This window comes from Pseudorca crassidens, chromosome 2 (assembly GCF_039906515.1).
Source record: "Pseudorca crassidens isolate mPseCra1 chromosome 2, mPseCra1.hap1, whole genome shotgun sequence".
Taxonomy (NCBI): Eukaryota; Metazoa; Chordata; class Mammalia; order Artiodactyla; family Delphinidae; genus Pseudorca; species Pseudorca crassidens.
Genome location: NC_090297.1, coordinates 136,668,133 through 136,690,687, shown reverse-complemented (window position 1 = coordinate 136,690,687; position 22,555 = coordinate 136,668,133). Strand labels below are relative to the sequence as shown.

Here is a 22,555-nt window from a genome sequence, read left to right as displayed (position 1 = left end):
AATTAGAACTGTAGTTGCCTGTTTTTTTAGTCAAGATTGTACTGTGAGTTTATACTTTAACTACCACTCCCAAAATACATGGCAGTGCATGATAGATAAAATATAATAAAAGAAAACAATTAAAATATAGCTATATTCCAAAGCAAGATACAAATCCTCATGGACCATATCTGAATAGAAACAAAATGCAGTGATTAGGGCTAAAGGTGTATAGTTGTTGGATTCTGGGTCAGAGAATTGGCAAAAGTGGCTGGGAGTATAATTCTCAAAGCATAAATGAAATAAAAATGCAGCTGGGCTGGAAGAATATGTGACCACAGCCTGTGAGATGGCTGATGTAAAGCTGTATACCTGGAATAGTAGGTAGAAGCAGATAAAGCCACTAACCCAGAATATGATCAAGATAGGGGAAAATTAATAATCTAGAAAACAGAAAAAAAATCACCATGAGAAGCTGGTTCTTTGAAAACACTAAACGAAAAGATAAAGCATTAGCAAGATGGACAAAGGCAAAAGGAAGGAGAGCATGAAAACATTAGAAATGAAAAAAATCAAAATTACATTTCAGTAGGAAATTTAAAAACTAGAATAAATATTTTGAAAAATTAAACTGATGCCCATATATTTAAAAACTTAAATGGAAAAATTTCTAGAAGAATATAAGTCATCAAAATGGCCTCAAGAAGATAAAAAATAAAATAATAACCACTAAAATTTAATCTGTTATTTGAAGCCTTACTCTCTTTCCTTCAACCTAAAAAAAAAGACTTCAGGCTTATGTGGTTTTACACTAAATCTACAAAGAATACGTAATCCTTTTCTAATGCAAGTCATCCTAGAAAATGAAAGAGAAAAGGCAAATTTATATCAAGACTGGATTAGAATAATATAAAGAAAGAAAAGTATGGCCAAATCTCACTTATAAATTCAAAAATCCTAAATAAATATTAGGAAGCCAAATCCAGCAGGAAAAAAGAAAATCCAAAAGCCAAGAAACCAACAATGAAACAAAACTAACACATTTTGACTAGAAGGGTTTTTATCCCCCCAAATGAAAAGGTGTTTCCACATCAAGAAATTTTATTGAAGTAATTGACCACATTAATTAAACAAAAAGCAACATAGGATCTTCTTAACAGGTGTGATAGAAAACATATTCAAGAAAATTCACTAGAAATTCATGATAAAAACCACAAAATAGACACTTTTTTAGAGTTCCTTGAAAACAAAGCTTCAGAAGAGTAACAAAGTATTGAGTACTTTATTTGGGAGGTGATTCCGGGTGGCAGCAGTGAGGTCGCAGAGAAAATGAAACAAGCAAAGAAGGTGAGCCAATATAAATGTGTTATCAATATCACTGTTATAAACCACAACATCTCAATACCACTGGGATCCTTAGAAGCATAGAAAAAATCGTGCATCAGAGGAAGGAAAGACTAGAAGCCAGGACATCCATCCTTGAGCTCCCATTCACCATTGATTCAGGGGTAACCTCTAGCCCAGCACTTCTATGTAGCATCTCCACACAAGGACTGAGTGGACTCCTATGGTTTTTGAAAAGCCCTACTATTGCAGAGAAGCCCATCGGGGAAAACTAAAAATGAAAACAAAACCCCAGAGATATATGGCATATGCTTGAGGTGAGATATTGTTAGCCTGAGTCAACAATGTTCACTATAGGTGCAGCTGAACTATAGTGAACTTTGCTGGGTACCAAAAATGTCTGCTACAGTTACCTAATAAGAAGCTACAACCAACATCATAATGGTGAAACTCTTTAAGGTCTGGAACAAGACAAGGATGCCTCTCATTATGATTATTACTACTCAACACTATTTGAGGAACCATGTGATGCTATAAGTTAAGAAAAAAGTATAAAAGTTTGAAAGAAAGACAAAACTGTCTTTGTTTGTAGATGATAGATCTGTCTAAAAAAAGTAAAAAAAAAAAAAAAAGAAAGATGGACAGACAAGCCATTGGAACTAAACACAAGATAAGCCTATAAAAATCAATAGATTTCTATACACCAGCAATAATCAACTTTAAAATGTAACAAAAACAGATAACATTCACATTAGCAGTGATCTCTAGGAATAAAAGCCAGTAAAATATGAGCAGGACTCATGGAGACAATTATAAAATGTTATTTAAGGGTATAACATAGGGGGGCTTCCCTGGTGGCGCAGTGGTTGAGAGTCCGCCTGCCGATGCAGGGGACGCGGGTTCGTGCCCCGGTCTGGGAAGATCCCACATGCCGCGGAGCGGCTGGGCCCGTGAGCCGTGGCCGCTGAGCCTGCGCGTCCGGAGCCTGTGCTCCGCAACTGGGGAGGCCACGGCAGTGAGAGGCCCGCATATGGAAAAAAAAAAAAAAAAAAAGTATAACATAGGACCTGATTTAATACAAGGTAGATCAGATTCATGCTTATGGATGGAAGGACTCAATAGCATAAAGATTAAGTTATCTGTAACACTCTGTAAAGTCATTGCACTTCCAATGAAAACCTCAATATGAATGTTTTAAGGACCTTGAAAAACTGATTTGAAAACGTATATGGAAGAGTTAAAGGACCACAGACAGCCAAAATAATTTGGGGAGGATAAAAAGAAACAAGAGGAGGAGGAGTAGCCTGAGTAGTTAGTAAGACATATGACACAGCAAGTCATTTTAGAGTAATTAAGTCAGTTTTACATTGATGTAAGGATAGACAAATAGATTAATAAAACAGAACAGAGAGCCCAGAAAAAGATCTAAGCATGTGTAGGCTCTTAGTATGTGATAGAGCGGATATTACAAATCAGTGGCAAAAGGTCAACTTATTCAGTAATGGTGTTGGGATAACTGGATACACATATAGAAAAAAATTAATTTCTTCCCTATAATATAAATGATTAAATACCTAAATATGAAAAACAGAGGTTAAAACTGTAAGAAGTAAATGTAAGATATCTTTACAGCACCAGAGAGATTTTTTTTAACAAGACAACAAAAGGGATCATAAAGGAAAATTGGTAGAATTAGACTACATTAAAACTTTAAAGATCTGTAAAACAAAGGGTAGCATAAGTAAATATAAAAGACAGGTGACACTTTGGGAGAACATTTATGACTCGTGTGACTATAAATAACTCAGATGAATCAATAAAAAAAACTCAAAAGAAAAATAGGCAAAGATTATTAAACAACTTTAAAAGAAGTAACTTGAACATCCAAGGAAAAGATGCTCAACCTTATAAGTAATCAAGGAAATTCAAAATAAAATGCAATTTCATTTCTTGTACATTAGATTGGCAAAACTTAAGAAAATCTGACAACCTCCTGATGTGATTCACTGAGAACACAATATCACTTATATAGTATTCCTGCCAAAAATACATAACCCCATCTAATCATGTGTAAATCATCAAGCAAATCCAAATTTAGGAACAGGAAACAAAATAACTGGCCTGTACTCTTCAAATATGTCAATATCATGAAAAATAATATCTAAGGAACTGTTCAGGATTAAAAGAGACTAAAGAGAAATGACAAAGGCAACATGTGTGCTGGGTCAGAAAAAAAATTGCTAAAAAGGACTTAAGTGGGAGAATTGGTGAAATGTTATAGTTCTTTAGCAATGTTAAGTTTCCTGAATTTGATCATTGTACCATGGTTACATAAGAGAATGTCTTTGTTCTTGGGATCTACATGTGGGAGTACTTGGGGCTAACAGGTCATACTTTCTGCAACTTATTTTTAAATGGCTCAGGAAAAAATTATGGAAATAAAACATAAATGCATATGAAGGGAAGGAGGGGAGGGAGGAAAGAAGAGAGAGAGAGAAAGAAAGTAAAAGTAGCAAAGTATTAATAATTGGTGAATCTAGATGAAGCTTATATAGGAGGTCATTGTAACAGTCTAGCAACTTTGCTGGTTTGAAAATTTTTTCAAAATAAAATGTTTAAAGCATCTGTTCATATCAAGTATTATTAAGGTTGTAGGAAAATGGAAATTTTCATACTCTGCTAGAAAGGATGCAAATTAGTACAGTTCTTTGGAGAGTAACGTAATAATAATGTATTATATTGTATTGTAGATACATAATAATAATATAATATAATAATAATGATAGTAATATAAGTAAAGGTGAACATGTTCATATCCTGTACCCCAGCAGTTCAAATGGGATGTGGGAAGAAAATAATAGAACTTTGTATTTATTTATTTTATCTTTTAAGAAAAAAATTTACATTTTACAGTGGATATTGTATATTAGTATGATAGAGCATTTATATAATTTATAGATAAATATAGAAATGTTGGGGATAGGCAGTTAAATATTTTCTTGATAGGGCAGCCTGATGAACACAGTAGGAGACCGCTGGTCTTAAGAAATTCAAATATGCACGAGGATATATATAGATATGTATGTTAACCGCAAATTGATTTGTAGTGGCAAAAATCTGCAAACATCCTGAATGTCCATCAGTAAGAGAAAAGATCAACTGTCTTTTATTCATATGATGGGGTACTAAATAGCAGTTAAAATGAATGAAACAGAGCTGTAAGTATCTACATGGGTAGGTTTAGAAAATGTTGAGTGAAAAAAAGAAGTTGGAAAACAATAAAGACACAATACTATTATTTATGGATATTTAAATCTGCCCTAAAAACAAAAGCACTGCCTAGACAACAAAATCCTGGTGCTTGCCTCTGGGAGGGATGGAGGAGACAAGTACCAGAAAAGAGATTATACAGAGCTTAACTTAATTTGTAAAGTTTTATTTCTTTGCCCCTTCCCCTCCAAAGAGAGAGTACGATCTGAAGAAAATATTACTAAATGTTAATTTTGGTTAGTTCTGGGTAGCAGATATGTGGGTGTTTGCTGTATTATTCTTTGAACTTTCTTGTACCTTTTGCTTTGTCCAAAAAGCAAAACTCAAAGTTTTTCATTTTCCTGATGAATTACAGGCCCCATACAGAAAGCACCTGACCAGCCAAACCTGTTCCTACAACTCTGCATATATCTCAGCTTCTGGACACACCAAAGCAACTTTAAATCAGAGCTTCTGAAAAAATACTTATCCACAGAAAACTAATGCCTCTTCTTTTCATAAATGTATTCCTAATTTTATGGAAATGTCAGTCTAGTAAGGAGCATGTAGAGCCACAAGTGATGCCATGTTGAACCCAGATATTCTGTAGTGCTAAGTCATTGGCTGTTATCTTGATGTATGCAAGGATAAAACTGGAAATTCTCTCAAAGGTTAAAAAGTAATTTAAGAATACAAAAGTTGCATATTGCTGAGTTACATATGTTAAAGTTCATTACCACTTCTATATAAAATTACCAGCCTCTTGCTAATGGCTCCCTTAGTTCAATATTTCAAGTTATGCTTGTATAATAAAAGAACTTTAATTATTCAGGGAAAAATTAATTTACATTTCTCTAACATTTGGCCTCTTAATGGCATTTTTGTTTGTACCTGTACTGACTCCACCTCCACAAAAAAGAGAGTGAAACTAAAAAATTGGTCTCTTTTACTATGTGTTGAGAGAATTAATTACATTTTAGTGAGAAAAAAGAATAGACACTATTGATTTAAAGGAGACTTGAGGATTACCCCCAAAATTTAATTGTAGGAACTTCCTGTGGCCCTCATTTGCATTAATTATTAGGAGAGGGCTCACATATTATTGCTGCCAAGAAATCTATAGGATAAAAGTCTATCCAATAATCCACCTATTTTAAGCAGTAATTTGGGCAGTTCCTCTGAGCTAGTGAGTGGAGAGAATAAGACATTAAGAATTTCTGTCTGAAGGAGTTTCTTAGGTCCTCCTCTTACCATATGTTTAATGTGTGCAGGATCTGTAGTGTGGTCTCTTTTTTCATTCCTTATATTAGACATTTGTCTTTTTTTTTTTGAAAAGTCACACCAGAGGCTTGTTAATTTTATTAGTCCTTAAATTTTTTGTTTTGTTTTGTTGATTCTCTACTATATATGTGTTTTCTATCTGATTCTCTCTTACCTTTACTATTTCATTGCTTCCACTTTTCTTCCCCCCTGCCCACTGCCCCTTGGCAAGTCGCTTTTTTTTTCTTTTTTTTGGCGTATAGTTGATTTACAATGTTGTGTTAGTTTCAGGTGTACAGCAAAGTGAATCTGTCATACATATACATATATCCACTCTTTTCCAGATTCTTCTCCCATACAGGCCATTACAGAGTATCAAGTAGTGTTCCCTGTGCTATACCATAGGTCCCCATTAGTTACCTATTTTATATATAGTAATGTGTATATGTCAATCCCAATCTTCCAATTTATCCCTCCCTCGCTTACCTCCTGGTAACCACAAGTTTATTTTCTACATCTGTAACTCTATTTCTGTTTTGTAGATAAGTTCATTTGTACCCTTTTTTTTTAATTCCACATATAAGCAATATCATATGATATTTGTCTTTCTCTGTCTGACTTCACTCATCTTCTACTTTTCTTGTGCTTATTTTTTAGTCCTTTTATAACCTCTCTAGAAGGGTAGAATTCTTGCTCATTAATTTTCAGTCTTTCTTCATTTCTACTATATGGCTTTAAGCTATAAATTTCCTTCTAAGGATTTCTTTAGCTAAATTGTACAAAATTGGATTGTACGTTTTCATATTGTTCAATTCAAAATATTTCCTAATTTGTTATCATTTCTTCTTTGACCATGGGTTATTAGAATATGTGCTAAATTTCCAAATATATGAGAATTTTGTGGTTACCTTTCATTATTCATTTCTAGCTTACCTGCATCAGGGTCAATAATATATTTTATCTAGTCTATATGATTTCATTCATTTGAACGTTGATGAGACTTTCTTCATGGGCCAGTTTATGGCAAATTTCTGTAGATGTTTTATGTGTGTTTGAAAAGAAAGTATATTCTGAAGTCTTGGGTAGAATGTTCTATATTTGTCCATTAAGTCAAGTTTCTTGATTATTCTTTCCTGGTATTATATCCTTAAGTTTTTGACTGCTTGTTCTATAAGTTGCTAAAAGAGATATGTATAAAAAACTCCCATTGCGATTATGGACTTGTCTGTTTCTCTCTGGTTTTGACCATTTTTACTGTATATATTTTGAGACCATGTTATCTTCTCTGCTTAAAATGTAGGGAAAAAAAAGAAAGAAGAAAAATTGGTTGCAAAGATAATTCCATCTCCTTTTAATAAATCAGAAATGTTGCTGGACAAGTAACTAACATTGTAGGATATTTTCCATGATGACATTTGTTCTGGGTTGTATTGTGTCCCTCCAAAAGAAATAATGTTGGAGGCCTAACCCCCAGTACCTCAGAATATGACTTGACTTAACTTTACTCTGTAAAGACTTACAGTTCAAATGAAGTTCTTAGACTGATGTCCCTATAAAAAGGGGAAAATTGGACACAGTCAGACATATATAGGGAGAAGATGGCCATCTACAAGCTAAGGAGAGAGGCCTGTAACAGAATTCCCTTCACAACCCTCAGAAAGACCAACCCTGAACTCACCTTGATCTCAGGCTTCCAGCCTCCAGAACTGTGAGACAATAAATTTCTGTTGTTTAAGCCACCCAATTTGTGGTATTTTCTTATAGAAGTCCTAGCACACTAATAGGATATTTATAACAACACAATTTTGTCATTTAAAAAGAAAAGTATGTTTTTAGCAGAGGGAAAAAAAAAAAACAATAACCTTTCTGCCCTTAAAAATATAAAATGAGGAACCAGGAGTTGAGAAAAGCTGATTTGCTATTTAACAGAATATCCTTTTACATGTTAATAGTAAAGATAAAACTTTTTATCTGGTATCATGAGGCATTTTTATTTAATAAACTTGGTGGGTCAGTCTTACTGAGTGAAGGAAAACAGTTCCCATGTTCTCAGAATTGCATTTTATGATTTCCTAATTAAGGATGAGGAAGACAATTCCCCAGTTTCCTTCAGAGAGGACTGGAGCAATAAACATAATGAACTCTAAGAAGTTTAATAATAAATCACCAAATCCAATGAGCATAATAAATACAACCAGGGAATTATTTTAATATAGACTCAGTGGAATAACCACAAATTCAACTTCAAAGCAGCATGAGTTACACATATAGTACACATATATTAAACTTTGCTGGAAGTCAAATTTTAAAGAAGCTTAATTTTCTTAGCATAGATCTTGGGCCATGCCAGTTTTGAGGTTATTTCTCATTGGAAAAAAGAGAGGTATGACAATGTATAGCCTTACCTGTTCTAAGATAATGTCAGCAAGAGTAACAATGTCCTCCTACAAACCTTGCTAAAGAGAAAATATGAAGCTGCAGTAAGCGTAGGATATGAATATGGACCAAGTGATAACTTCTTTAAGACTGTCTGTAGAATTTTGCAATCACATACACAGGTTGTCTTATTAGCAATATGCTGTCTGATTCCCAAAAGTATACCCTATTCTGATATTTTGAGGCTCTTATCTCACATGTTCAGACCAGTGCCTACAATATACGTTTGGCAGACGGTCAAATGATGAATAATATGAGACAAAGTTTGATGTGGCTCCATCTTTACTGGATCTCATAAACCCAGAGCAAGCTTTTTTTTTTTTTAATTATTATTGTATTTATTTATTTTGGGCTGCATTGGGTCTTCGTTGCTGCGTGTGGGCTTTCCCTAGTTGCGGTGAGCTGGGGCTACTCTTCATTGCGGTGCATAGGCTTCTCATTGCAGTGGCTTCTTGTTGTGGAGCACAGGCTCTAGGCATGCAGGCTTTAGTAGCTGCAGCACACGGGCTCAGTAGTTGTGGCTTGTGGGCTCTAGAGCACAGGCTCAGTAGTTGTGGTGCATGGGCTTAGTTGCTCCGCGGCATGTGGAATCTTCCCAGACAAGGGCTCCAAACCCTGTTCCCTCCATTGGCAGGCAGATTCTTAACCACTGCACCACCAGGAAAGTCCCCAGAGCAAGCTTACTGTCAGTAAGAAATATATGTATCAGTTTCAAACCCTTGACTATGACATCCAGTCTGATATGATAAATATGTAGACAATTTTGGCTGGATCAATGAAAGTCTGATTTAAAATCTTTGGGTTTAAGTATTTTCAAGTCAAAATTTGTATAAAGGGCCACTGTATGCAGGAAACTCATACCTAAGCTCTTCCTTGAGAGTTTGAGTGGTTCAAATGATAGAAATCTCTCATATTCATTAGGTATTCCATCCTACCATCTGACTGCTCTACTTATTAGAAATGCTTTCCCTAGAGTAGCCCTCAATTGGCCTATAGTTAAGTCTACTTATAAGGCTTAATTGTGCCTTAGGGAGATATAAAAAGAGGTTCATTCTAGAAATGACAGCTCTTCAGATATCTAAAGAGAGCAATCATGTCTCCACCAAGTCTATTTCTAATTACAATATAAATACATTTCTCTATTTCAATAAATGCGGGGGATACATTTAATTTTCAGTAATGGGGTTTGTGATAAGTAGGGGCTGGGGAGAATGATTTAATAATAGAATTACTTCTTTAAAGGGATTTTTGACCCTGCCTTCAAGCTTGTAATAACCTCCCTACTAATTTGTGTCTGAGCTAAGTTTCACATTCAGGGAGTCCAAAGAATATCTCAACAGGAAGCCAGGAAGGTACCTGGAGAGGAGGAAACAGTGAGCTGGGATAAAAGGAACCTTCAGAGGACATATAGAGATAAGGATCTTAGGTGATTTTATAGGTTGTTCATGTTGTCTGTCGTCTCTTTCCTCATTCTTCTATTTCTAGCCTTTTAAATTACAGGTAAGAAAGATCATTATGAAAAGATTATTAAGACTAAAATGTGGTGAGATACCTCAATTCAGTCATGAATTCCTTCACCTTATGATAAGCAGGATTTATACATTGTCCAGCAATTCTGTTCTTCCCAAACTTGGTTCCATCAAAGACTCCCTGGAAAAAAAGGGTGCATATTAGTTTCCATTAATTTGTAATTTCTGAAAAATCTGATTTCAGTCCTTTAAATCTTGGTGCCTAAATTCTGAAAGACAAATGTCTTGAGAAAGATAACTGGAATGGTACTTAATAGTGAATTTAATAAATAGAAACCATCTTTCACTGTTCTAATTTCCAGTAATAGCTACCTCTCCCTGTATGAATACAATATGAATCAATCCCTCAAATCTATAGATTTTAGGTATGAGCATTTTACATCCATATTTTATAATAATATATAAACAGACTGCTATTCTACAATGTTTATTTTGTGTGTGTGTGATATGGGTACATGTTATCTTAGAGGCCAAAAAAGACATGGGAGCAGGGAAGCAGTAGAAGAAAATTAAGGCCACATTCTAATTGGCATAAAAACCAGCCCATGTTTATCCCTATACCTGCCCTTGCCTTTTCCGTGCTGGCCCAGTTTCTCTACTGATGCTGTTACTATTTATTCCTCCGGTCTGTCACATGTGTATGGCCACAAACATATAGGATAAACCTTTTTTTTCTTTCTTATTTGCAGTTATCCTACTTTTACTAACCAGCCTCAGCCCTAGCCAGTCTAAGCCAATATAATTGTGCTGTGATTAGCATCAGAAAAACACATCCCAGCCCCTTCAACGTCTCTTGTAGAACCTGAGATTGCCAAAGCTTCAATTATGTGGAAATGATTATATTGTTTAATGTGGTAGGGACATTCCTGTTGGATGGTTATCACAGAAATTAGTATTCAAAAAGCAAAGGCAGAGAAAGAAAATTAATGGCCTATATATATATAGATTATCAGATGCTAAAAGTTCTTTTTGAGAAACAAATTCCTGTTAAAGTGTATCATTCGTGAGGTCTAGAGACATGACACATTAGTGTGAATTCGATGAATATATTTAAATCTCTCCTTAAATATATTAAGCTCAGAATAAAAATATATGCAACATTCAGAAGCACATACGCACAGCAAACATATGGGCTAAAATAAACAGGGAAAATTTTGTGGGGTGATGGTCACGTTCAGTATCTTGACAGAGATTTGCGTTGCATAGGAGTATCTGTTTAGCAAAACATATTGAATGATCTATGCAAGATTTGTACATTACATAGAAATTTTACCTCAAAAGGAAAAAATCATAAGCAAATATTGAAATCTAGTTAAGGATGTACATGCTGAAGTGTTTAGGGGTGAAGTGTACTGATGGCTGAAGCTTACTTAAAATACTTTAGAAAATAAGATGGATCATTGGATGGATACACAGATATATGAATAAAGCAAGTAGTGTAAAATGTTAGATAGTACACATCAGTTTAAGTCAAATAGGATTTATATAACTCGGCACCATGTGCACAGTACGCTAAGTTGGCAACTAGAATTTTGGATACTTCCATTGAATGCACGAGTGACATTTTATTTCTAGGCCTTATTTTGATTATCTCTAAGTTGTAAATTGTCATCCATAATATTAAAGTTAGAAAAATAACTCTTAAATGTTATTTGAGCTAAAAAAATATGTGAAGAGAATATAATCAGTGATTTTTCCATCAGTCTGGGCTACGTGGCAATAATGATCTCAGAATCCTAGTGGCTCACAACACAGCTTTATTTCTCGTGTCCATACTGGGGTCAAGTTTGACTCAGTTCCATGTCTTTTCCATGCCAGATAAAAGCAGCCCCTATCTAAAATGTAAAAGTTTCATGTCAGAATGAAAAAGAGCTGGTGGTGAAGGACCACAAAATGGCTCTTACAGTTCTGTTCAGAGGTAGGACTGTCGGTTCAAGTCACAGTCCAATGACCAAAGCAAGTCACACGACCATGGCTGCCACGAGCAGAGATAGGTCATCCTCCCATAGGCAGGGGCCCTATGGAAGAGGCAATGAATATTTTGAGGAAAGATACCAACTATTACAAACTAATGTAACTTTCAAATTTCATCAGAAATATTTTGAACTACTATGTTCCAGTCCTTTAGTAGTATTGTATTAATACTTATATAATTAGTATATAATAGGTATTCAACAAATGTTTGCTGAAGAATGAGTTTTTCTGTATTACATCTTTTCAAATTTAGAAAGGAATCACAAATTATTCAATAGGATCCAGGAAAAGAATGTAATAAGCAAAATACCAGGTTTAAGACAGAGAGGCCTTGGGACTTCCTTGGTGGTCCAGTGGTTAACATTCTGCACTTCCACTGCAGCGGGCACAGGTTTGATCCTTGGTCGGGGAACTAAGATCTCACATGATGAGTCGTGTGGCCAAAAAACAAAAGAGGGGGGTCTTAAAAAAAAAAAAAGTGAGGCCTGGAGTGGACTGTGGGGAATGCATGCCCTGTTATTACCTTGTTGCATTGGTGTGGTACATCTGTTACAAGTGGTGAAGCAATATTGATACATTATGATGAATGAATAACCCCAAGGTTTTGAGCCTCAAAACTAGACAAATCAAAGTTGTCAGAGAAGTCAGGGCAGTAGCTGAAGAGAAAGAAATTTAAATTCAAGAAAGAAAAGAAATTTAAATTCCAAGGTAGGCATATAGACTAAAAAGAATATAAATCTCCTACAGTGGAAAAAAAAAAAAGCAAAGAAGAGTATAAGTCAAGGTCTGGACTATGCAAAAGGTAACATTTCTGTGAAAAACCAGATAGTAAATATTTTAGGCTTTGTGAACCTACCTCTGTCACAATCCCTCAAATCTGCCATGGTAAACACGAAAGTCGCCATAGACAATACATAACCAAATGGACATGGCTATCTTTCAATAAAACTTTGTTTACAAACACAGTCAGTAACCCGGATTTGGCTCCTGGGTCATAGTTTGCTGACCCCTTTTCCAGACCATGGCTTCTAGATTTGAGTACTACCTGGGATGATGGGTTGATCCTGGAGTACAAACCACCTCAGAACATCACAGAGGTGGCCTCAGGCCCTGTACCTCTGTACCTGGTATAATGCCAGACATAACAGAAAGTGCTCAGTACATGTTGAATCAAGGTCACCGGTGAATACAATATTAAAGAGTCACAGAACTTGGTAAGACCTCTCTTCCAAGATTTCTTGGCAAATAACTCAGAGGGAATCAGATAGTGACAACCAAAATACAGTTTTGATGACTGGCTTTGATTCCTCTTCACTTTTCTCATTTACCATGTGTGAGATATTATGCCTGTTATTTTTTCATAAGTTCACACAGGATTCTCATAACAACTTTGCAAGGAGTGTACTTTTTTCACATTTAATTTACTTTTATTTAGTTATATCTTTATTGAATGAAAGATTCTTTAAATTCTACAGTGCTTTACAATTTTCACACATGATTTCATATAATCCCATAATAACCCTTTTTCCCCCTACCCTAATATTGCCCCTCCCCCCTTCCCTTTCCACACTGGTAACCATTAGTTTGTTCTCTATATCTGTGAGTCTGCTTCTTTTTTGTTTTATTCACTAGTTTGTTGCATTTTTTTAGATTCTACATGTAAGTGCTATCATACAGTATTTGTCTTTCTCTGTGTGACTTATTTCACTTAGCATAATGCCCTCCAAGTCCATTCATGTTGCTACAAATGGCAAAATTTCAATCTTTTTTATGGCTGAGTAGTATTCTATTGTGTATATATATATATATATATATATATATACCATATCTTCTTTATCTGTTCATCTGTTGATGTACACTTAGGTTGCTTCCGTACTTTGGCAGTTGTAAATAATGCTGCTATGAATATTGGGGTGCACGTATCTTTTTGAATTAGTGTTTATTTCTTTCAGATATATACCCAGGAGTGGGATTGCTGGATCATGTGATCATTATAATCTTAGTTTTTAGAGAAACCTCCATACTGTTTTCCACAGTGGCTGCACCAATTTACATTCCCACCAACAATGTAGGAGGGCTCCACAAGGAATATACTTTTATTTTCATATAAGGAATGAAGATCTTGAGTCTTATTGGTTGAATTATGTACCCCTAAAAATGATACGTTGAAGTCTTAACCCTCAGTACCTCAGAATGTGGTCTTATTCTTGGAAATAGGGTCAGCGCAGCTATAATTACTCAATGGTCATTGCAGCTATAATTATTTAAGATGAGGTTATACTGGAGTAGGGTGGGTTCCTAATCCAATATGACTCTGGTCCTTGAAAGAAGACAGCCATGTGAAGACACAGAAACACAGGGAGAATGCCTTACAAAGACAGAGGATTGGAGTGATGTATCTATAAGCCAAGAAACACCTGGGGCTACCAAAAGTTAGAAGAAGGCATGGAACAGATCCTCCCCTAGTCTTTGAGAGAGCATCACCCTGCTGACATCTTGATTTTGGAGTTATAGCCTCCAGAATTACGGAACAATAAATTTATGTTGTTTTAAGCCACCTAGTTTTTGTTACTTTGTTATGGCAGGCCTAGGAAACTAAGACACTGAGACTCAAGGAATTTGTCACTTGTCCAAGATCACCCAGCTAGTGTGAGACAAAGTCAGTAGTCAAACCCATGGCTGTCTGACTCCCAAATCCATGCTCTTTTGATTACACTGCACTGAATCAGTCTTTATTCTACTTTACTGTGATAAAATGATGTAAAATCAAATACTGACTCATACTAGAAAAGTGAGTCCCTCTCTTCTATTCTCACTCTACAATATTCCCTATGAGCAATACCGCTTCCTTCCTTTCTTCCTCCCTTCCTCCCTTCCTCCCTTCCTCCCTTCCTCCCTTCCTCCCTTCCTCCCTTCCTCCCTTTCTTTCTTTCTGGCTGCATTGGGTCTTCATTGCTGCGTGAGGGCTTTCTCTAGTTGCAGCGAGCAGGGGCTACTCTTTGTTGCGGTGCCCGGGCTTCTCATTGCGGTGGCTTCTCTTGTTGCGGAGCACAGGCTGTAGGTGCACAGGCTTCAGTAGTTGTGGCTCTCGGGCTCTAGAGTGCAGGCTCAGTAGTTGTGGCGCACGGGCTTAGTTGCTCTGTGACATGTGGTATCTTCCTGGACCAGGGATCGAACCCGTGGCCCCTCCATTGGCAGGCAGATTCTTAACCACTGTGCCACCAGGGAAACCCTCTTTCTTTCTTTCTTTCTTTCTATCTTTCTTTCTTTCTTTCATTTTCTTTCTTTCCTTCCTTTTTTCCTTCTTTCTTTCAAGACTTCTCTACCAATATTACCTTTTAAAGTAAGGTTTCTTATACTATCCTTTATAGTCAGAAGCTATAAAGCTATACAAGTTTTGTCTTTCACCCTATTCTGGCCTCATGCTATCCATTTTTTACTGTTTTCTTTTTTAAGTAAACCATCTTAATCTATCTATACATGGCATATTTCTTTTAAAAACTTCTCCAGCACACATATTAATGAAGATCTCTTAAATATAGTCAATAAATTTATCCAAGTGATATTTCCTGGAAATGAGGGAGTGGAAAGTGAGAAAAAAATAGTACATGCTTTGCACCTTTCAAAATATACTATCTCTGATTCTCATTCCAATCCTATGAGGCAAGCATTATTCCCCCTATTTTTTGAAGAAGAAACTCAAGTTCAGGGAAAGTTAAGAAACTTATTTAAGATCAAAGCTAGTATATGGTAGAGCCAATATTTCCCCCAGGTCTGTCTGGCTCCAACATGCTTTACCTTCATCACATTCTCCCCTCTTTCCCTCACTTTCTTTGTGGCATTATTTCCAAACTAACACTACCTTTCCCCATTTCTTACCCAAGGAGTTACTTTGAGTTGTCATTTTCCATATTCATATATATACCACTAAATCCTTGCCTCTCACTTTCAAAATTGGCCAGAAGTAATATTGTGAAGTATGTAGAAATCCTATCAAGCATCCTTTAATCTTTTGATCATTTGGCAAACTTTAACAAGGCCTTGTGCAATATTTTGGAGACTGACAATCACATACAGCCTTTTCTCTTTTCCTACATTCTTAGAGATTGCGGTGTCCCTTCTCCTTTATGAAACCTAGTTCTCCATCTGGGCCCTTGATCACATCCCTTTCAGTCTCCTCAGGGATCTTCCTCTGTCTCAGATCTGTATCTTTCATCATTCCCTCCTCCCCTGCTGCATCCTCTCTGCTCACTAATATTCTCTCTCAAAAAATCCTTCCTTTATCCTCCTATCTACCCCTCAAGTCACTACCCAATGGCCATCTTCCCACCTCTTTATTCCCAGCCTTGGAGAGGAAGGTGTAGTTCATATCTGTCAACTCCATTTCTTGTTCAACCAAACCACTGAAGTCAGAATTTGCCCCCACCTTCCACTGAAACTGGTCTTAGATTACAAAAGCTACTTCAATATCAAAACCAATGCATGCTCTGAGGTCATCATCCAACTCCATTTCTCTGCTGCATTTGACAGTTTTTTTCATACCATTCTGCTTAAAACTCTCCCCTCCTTTGGTTTCTGGAAGATTGCATTCATCACGCTCCTTTTTTTCCCCTTCTTCTGCCTTCTAATGTGACCAACTGCTTGTCTCTCATTTCATGCTGTCCTGAGAATTCTTCCACTCTGATGATCTTCAACCAATGCTTTTATGCAGAACTATGCACCAGGACTATATAGTTGAGCCTGTTTTCATATGACCTCCTCTTCAGTATTTTCAAAGGACTTACTTTTCTCTTAAGATGAGTTTTGAAGTAAAAGTAGAAATTTTCTGTCAGACTCACAAAGTAGAGCGAGCGTATTCCAGGGAGGCAGCTGCAAAATGATTTGCAGAAAGAAAGAGGGGAAGATTAATACAGATCGAGAGGGTTATCATCGGTTCAGTCATGCTGCAGTGTGCAGTGAACTGCTGGGGGTAGGGGTGGGAGGAGAGAGGAGAGGTGAGGCCAGGCAGATAGGCAGAGGTCAAACAATATGAAGGATCTTATATGCCATGCAGATGGTTTCAGATTTTGCCCTGTGTATGGTGAACCATTGTGGAATTCTGAGCAGAGGAGTTCCATGATTGGATCTGAGTTCTAGAAAGCTCATTATGTTAGGAGGGTGGAGAAAGGATGAGACTAGAGGCAGGGGAACAAAGAAGTTGTGCTAATAATCCAGGTGAGAGATGATAATGGAGTGAACTAGGGCAAAGAAATGGTTTGGAGAGTAGGGACAATGGGCCTTTCTAAAGTGGAATCAAGAGAATTTGGTGATTAATCAAATAAAAAGGTACATAGGAGGTAGACTGTAGGATAATGGGCTTTAGATGAAAAGCCTATTTAGATGAAAAAATATTCAGCACAATGGACTATAGGAAGTAAAGTAGATTTATCGGACAACATTCATTTACGAAACAGATTTACTGAGCATTTTCTACATGCTAGGCACTGTGCTAAGCCCTAGAATGATTTCCATTTTGGATGTGTTTGAGATGCCTTGAAACATTCAGGTTCAAAACGTCTAGCAAACAGGTAGAGTAAGGCATTTAAAACTCAGGAGACATGTCTCCATTGTGTTGCTATTATTAACAACATTGTGACATTTTTGTCCAGATGACTAATTAGCTATACAGTGTGGAAGATATTAGCGAGATGAGAATTAGTTGAAATCTATAATAATCCCATGCCATGTTATTGATATTACTTTTTAAAATAATATCCTACTAATTTGCATTCTTGTACGATTAACAATTTTCCAAGAAAGAAAACTTGCAACTGCATAATTGAGTGGTGTAGGACTGATTTCTGCAAAACTGTTATAGAATCAAAGGTTAAAAAAATCCTCTTCGTAAGCATTTTATCACCCTCAAAGAAATTGCTACCTTCACCATACTTTAGTGGTGTCCTTTGACTTTACAAGAACATTTTATATATGATGCCTAATTTTATATTGATGACAGCCTTATGAATAAGTACAATCCTTTTTGGGAAATGGTCAAAATTTAGAAAGAGCTTGAATGTATGCATACCTTTTGACCCGGTAATTCAACATTTAGAAAATTCAACTATTCTAAGGAAATAGTCCAAGCAGTAGAAAAAGTTATATGCGTGATGATGTTTATCACAGCTTTATTTATAATTTTTAAAGAAAAGGAAGCAACCTTGGTGTCCATGGGAGTAAATTAGAGTTCATTTATATGTGACCATTAAAATTATGGTTAGAAAAATGATAGACATGCAAAATGCATATAATAGAATGGGAAGAGAAAAAATGCAGGAGAAAAATTTTAAGTAAACTGTAGTTCCAATTACGTAAAAAATACCCAGGAGGGCTTCCCTGGTGATGCAGTGGTCGAGAGTCCGCCTGCCGATGCAGGGGACGTGGGTTCGTACCCGATCCAGGAGGATCCCACGTGCCGTGGAGCGGCTGGGCCCGTGGGTCATGGCCGCCGCGCCTGCGCGTCCAGAGCCTGTGCTCCGCAACGGGAGAGGCCACAACAGTGAGAGGCCCGCATACCGCAATTAAAAAAAAAAAAAACCCAGGAAAAATAATGGGAGTAAATTTGCCAAAATACCAACAATAGTTATATTTGAATGGGGAAATTAGGGGTTATTATTTTTATTTTCCAATTTATCTGTGTATCAAAGATTGATCATTTTAGCTTTCCTAGTAATCACTTGCCCTTTTTCTGGTAAATGTGCCCTGACTCTTCTTAGGGAATTGATGGTTCCTTCTCTGAGTTCGCGTGGTTTCAGTGAGGTTGACGCCACCCCTGCCAGGAATATAGCCCAAGTCAAGATCATTGGAGGCAAATAGATTCAATTCTAAAATTTTTTTTTTTTTAACTTTTGGAAAAGATGCAGGTTGTTTTCACTGTGAATTGCTAAGAGGATAGGATGTAATTCTGAAGTTTTAGGCAGCTGTTTTGTCACCAGGAAGTAGAAGAGGTCCAGGGAAGTGGATTCAAATTACCCAGACATCCACATGGCACTGAGAAGTGGAAGAAACAATCACTGAGAAATATGTTTCAACCAATGACCTTGAACACAACTAGATTAACAATACCTTTTCTCTTGGGCAAGGTTAAAGAGTTAAAAAAGAAAAAAGTGGTGAAAGAAAAAATAGGAGGGTAGAGAATGAGATAGAAGTTGCCTTTTCTATAGTCACATATAGTTGTTAAGCGCTTGAAATGTGGCTAGGAAAACTAAGAAACTGAATTTTTAAATTTAATTGTAATTAATTTAAAATTTAAAGCTACAGCAGTGTAAAACATTCCTCCATTAAACACAGCTTTATTGTTTTGTTAAGATCATAGTTCACTTTAAACACTGTATTGTCTCAGATATTATTATTGTATTATAGTGTGGATGTCAGGCATGTGTGTCATTTTAGTAATATACATAAACACATCATGGATCTAGTTGGTGTCCCATTGATTCAATTTGAATTTTTTTTCTATGAATAAATGTAACATTTTTTTAATAAATGTATTTATTTTATTTATTTATTTTTGGCTGTGTTGGGTCTTTGTTGCTGCGTGAGGGCTTTCTCTAGTTGCTGTGAACGGGGTCTACTCTTCATTGCGGTGTGCAGGCTTCTCTTGCTTCATAGCACGGGCTCTAGGTGCATGGGCTTCAGTAGTTGTGGCTCGCAGGCTCTAGAGCGCAGGCTCAGTAGTTGTGGCACACAGGCTTAGTTGCTCCACGGCATGTGGCATCTTCCCCGACCAAGGCTCGAACCCACGTCCCCTGCATTGGCAGGTGGATTCTTAACCACTGTGCTACCAGGGAAGCCCCCAGTGCAACATTATAATGCATTTATTTGAATATATTATGCAGACAGCATGAGTTACAGTAGTATCGATATAAATTATAATTGGTAACTAATTGAAATACATATTATTTTCTTTATAATGCAATTAACTTATTTTTCCAGGTTGAAAAATAAGTATGGACAGATTTTTAAATTAAAAATGAAGGCAGAAGGACTTCCCTGGTGGTCCAGTGGTTAAGAATCCGCTTTCCAATGCAAGGGGTGTGGGTTCGATCCCTGGTCGGGGAACAAAGATCCTACACGCTGCGGGGCAACACAAATTTTACAATGAATTGCAATTTGATGAGCAAAATTTTAAACTATATATATTATATACAAAATATTTTAAGATAATAAAATGGACATTTACAGCAAGCACATAATAAAATTGATCAATAGTCAAAAGAGAGTCAATGTAATTAATTGCCTGAAATCAAATTTAAATAACCAACAAAAGATGTTTTTAATGATTTTTAACAGGAACTGAGCTTGTAACATTGGTCAGCTATAAAACAACTTGACTTCCTGCACACACACACCCACCCACCCACACACACACACACACACACACACACACACACACATACACACACATACATATCACACTTCTAGATGGAGAGACAGTAGGTGTAAGAAGTTATTATTTGTTATAGAAATTTTGTTAGAAGTTTATGAAGAAAAGAATAAAAATGTATTTTTATTACCATTAACCACTGTGCCACCAGGGAAGCCCTCAATATTTTAAAATATTAATTACATGTTGAGATGATATTACTTGAAATATATTGGCTAAATAAAATGGTATTAAAATTAATTTACACCTATTTCTTTTACTTTTTTAATGTGACTACTAGAAAATCTAAATTTACGTATGTGGATTGCATTAAATTTCTGTTGGGCAGTGCTGGGCTGGAATGTCAGGTGTATGGCTGCCTGTTTCTCCCATGGACTGCCAGCTCTTTGAGGATGGATACTACAGCTTGCTGTGCATTACCTTCATGAAAAAAGGTATTACAGGGCTTCCCTGGTGGCGCAGTGGTTGAGAGTCTGCCTGCCGGTGCAGGGGATGCGGGTTCGTGCCCCGGCCCGGGAGGATCCCACATGCCGCGGAGTGGCTGGGCCTGTGAGCCATGGCCGCTGAGCCTGCGCGTCCAGAGCCTGTGCTCTTCAATGGGAGAGGCCACAACAGTGAGAGGCCCGCATACCGCACATGAAATAATACTTTTCATGTAGTAGATAATCAATAAACGTTTGCTAAATTTAATTTCTTTTGGAACAAGACACTACTTTCTGTGATGAGAAACTACTCTCATCTTGTGGATTTTTAGAACATTACTAGCAATGACTGTTAAATTTAGATGTTATTTTTTCAACCAGCGGAATCTAATATATTTCACATTTTTCTGTCTTCCCTTAGGTGCCAGTTCTTTGAAGCATCTTTATTTGTTTCTGAGTTCGCCCCAGTGCCAATTACTTGAGGATACCAGATAACTTTGCTCCTTCTGTACTGATTACTTCTGTCAGCACCAAGATAGAAATACAAAGCTAAAACATCGAGAAAAAACCCTGAGGGAAAAGAGAGGAGAGAAGGTGGGAAGAGAAGAGAGATCTTAAAAAGAGAAATGGGTAAAAAATCTAGTTCATGAAGCAGGAAATGGAATGGAGAGTCTGGTCATGAATCCCAAGTAAGTACCTTGAGGAGAGGGATCCCGACAGAACAAGGGAAACACGAAGACGTAAGGGTCAGTCATTGTTCAGATCAATGAACAAGAAATTGGGGTTTGGAGGCTAAGATGTGGAATGATCAGTTCAAACCCATATTCCAAGGCAGCAGTTACATATACTTCTGACGACCTGGGTCCGGAAGGCACCCGGGAAAATGTTTTTGTTTATCTTGAGTGAGTTTGACATATGACCACCTTTATGATCTGTTTAAGTTCTTTTGATTCTGCTTGATGGAAACAGGTGCACCAGAGCTGCAACGCATCTTTCTTGGTCTCCCACCAGGTACTCAATGAAGCACAGGGAACAGAAGAGAGTTCCCAGTAATAATGCTCCTTCCCCTAACTGGTCCTGCTTTATAGACAGAAAGTGAAGAACCAAGATGGGTTTCTGTGGCTCTTCCAAGATTTGAGGAATGTGTGAAGCACGCTCAGCTGCATCGTGGGGCTGTGAATGCCAACACTTAGAAGGCTGTATTAATCAAACAAAATTATTTTGCTAATATGTATTCACAATGTATAGTCACAATCACCTAGTTTTAAAAAACTTACTTCTTTTTGGGGGGCAATAAAGATTCTATGTATTGGGTGAAATACCACATTAAGTTTAGAGCTTTATAACACTAGGATTTTCTTTGTTTTATTTAATGTTTTGAGGAATTCTGATGCTAACAGGGTTAGATCTGGGAAAGGGACTGAGTCAAATGCCATTGGAGAGATCATTGTATGCACAGAGGCTCCTGAATGCCTGTGGAATATGTCCTTGGCTGGATCAAACCTCAAATCAACCTCTTACCCATTGCTCTGTCTTAGCATGCTGGCAGCCTTCCTTCAGAAGGCTAAAGGAAGAGCAGGGAGAAAGACAGAGGTCAGGTATCTTATGTGGACCTTATTCATGTTATCTTATTGAATAACAACAGCCTATAAAGTGGGCATTGCCATCTTCATTTTACAGATGGTGAAGCTGAGGCTCAGAAAGCAAGAATTACAGCTAATAAAGTGTAGACCTGAGAGTCTGACCTAGTGTCTTTCCAAGGTGCATTCTCTATACTGTTCTATCTCAATGTGAGGCCTAGGAAAGAAGGTATTGGAGGGGTGACCTTCCTGAGCTGACATTTTAGCTTATTCCATATTAGCCTCCACTGCATTTCGCAAGGATCCCCTCCGAAATTATTTAGTCAGTGAGCCTCCACTGAGAAACAAATGACTGACATA

General features: G+C 36.8%; 1 protein-coding gene across 2 annotated transcripts in view; it reads left to right on the top strand.

The window, feature by feature from the left end:
* ZNF648 (zinc finger protein 648) overlaps positions 1-22,050 on the top strand; it is a 35,485-nt gene extending 13,435 nt beyond the window's left edge. Inside the window, exons 2-3 of one of the 2 annotated variants that reach the window (XM_067714568.1) lie at positions 21,037-21,304; positions 21,627-22,050. The gene's annotated coding sequence lies outside the window, so the exon portion shown is untranslated. Of the gene's footprint in view, positions 1-21,036 lie in introns of both variants that reach the window. The other variant, XM_067714563.1, reaches the window with a different exon arrangement.
* Positions 22,051-22,555: the final 505 nt, after the last annotated feature.